The sequence below is a fragment of the Hipposideros armiger genome, unplaced genomic scaffold (genome assembly GCF_001890085.2).
Source record: "Hipposideros armiger isolate ML-2016 unplaced genomic scaffold, ASM189008v1 scaffold_553, whole genome shotgun sequence".
NCBI lineage: Eukaryota > Metazoa > Chordata > Mammalia > Chiroptera > Hipposideridae > Hipposideros > Hipposideros armiger.
This window is the reverse complement of record NW_017731903.1, coordinates 36,381-37,596: the sequence shown is the minus strand read 5'-3', so window position 1 is coordinate 37,596 and position 1,216 is coordinate 36,381. Positions and strand designations below refer to the sequence as shown.

Sequence of the window (1,216 nt, the reverse complement as noted above, 5' to 3'; positions counted from 1 at the left end):
TAGAAATAATTACCAATAAAACTGCAACAGCTTTAGAGCTCCTCGCTATCCAACAGACCCAGATGCGGGCCGCTATTTATCAAAACCGCCTAGCACTGGACTACTTACTAGCTGAAGAAGGTGGCGTCTGAGGCAAATTTAATCAGTCAGACTGTTGTCTACAGATTGACGACACTGGCAAAGCTGTCTGCTATCGCCATGAATATTAGAAAACTTGCCCATGTCCCAGTTCAAGAAAGGTCAGGATGGGACCCCGAGAGCCTATTTGGAGGATGGTTTTCCACCCTCGGGGGATTTAAAGTGTTAATTGGAATCATCGTCCTGCTCCTTGGGGCTGCCTCCTTTTACCCTGCATTCTCCCCCTTGTCATTCCCTCTACCTCTTCCCTCATAGAGACCATTGTAGAACGTAAGACTGCCGCTAAGGTCCTCACGTTATGGAAGTACCAAACCCTAGGCCAGCAGCCCGTTGAAAGAGATGATGCTCTCTAACCCACGTATGGGTTCGAGCATCAAAGCGGGGAATGGGGCAGTGGGCCCTAGACAAAGGTTTCCCAGACCATGTGGTCACTAAGGTTTTTGCACGGGCTTCAGACAAAGACATTCCTGGACTGTATGGTCATCAAAACTTACGCGTTTAGTATTTCCAAATTCCTACATCACCTGGGAGCCAGTCAGGAACTGGCACAATGGCCACATATCCTAATAACAAACCTTAGCTGCCAACCTGGAAACTTCAGGGTATACAGCCCCGAGTCCCACCTGGGTCGGGGCTCAGCCTCTGGGTGTAAATCCGCTGAGTCTGTGCTGGCATTAATAAAAGTTGCTTCCCAAACCTTGGTGTCCTGTCTCTCTGTCTGGGTTCCCCGCAACATAATTAGTATGTACAGTAAATGTACAGCAAGCAGAGCCAAAGATAGCTTTCAAAGAGCAGCAAGCCAGATTACACTGTTAATTGAATTATACCAGAGATCCAAATCTCAAAATAGAAGATTTAGTGCCACTGAGACAGGTTAGCTAGCATGTTGTTAGGTAGACTGGGAAGACCATGGTAGAATGAAACAAATGCAGTCATATCTTGGAAATCCAGGTTCTGAAATGACTCATTTGCTCCAGGGCAAAAATGTAATTGTGCTCTGGGGATAAAAGGGTTACTTCCTAAATCCCTTTAGGCTGGCAACAGAACTATTCTGATTGACAAAATCCATTAGAAGGTG

The 1,216-nt window shown here is 46.4% G+C and overlaps 1 protein-coding gene across 4 annotated transcripts in view; it reads right to left on the bottom strand.

Moving 5' to 3' along the window:
* Nucleotides 1-1,216, bottom strand: part of TPRKB (TP53RK binding protein) — a 24,074-nt gene that overhangs the window by 12,411 nt on the left and 10,447 nt on the right. The gene's annotated exons all lie outside the window — the stretch shown is intronic.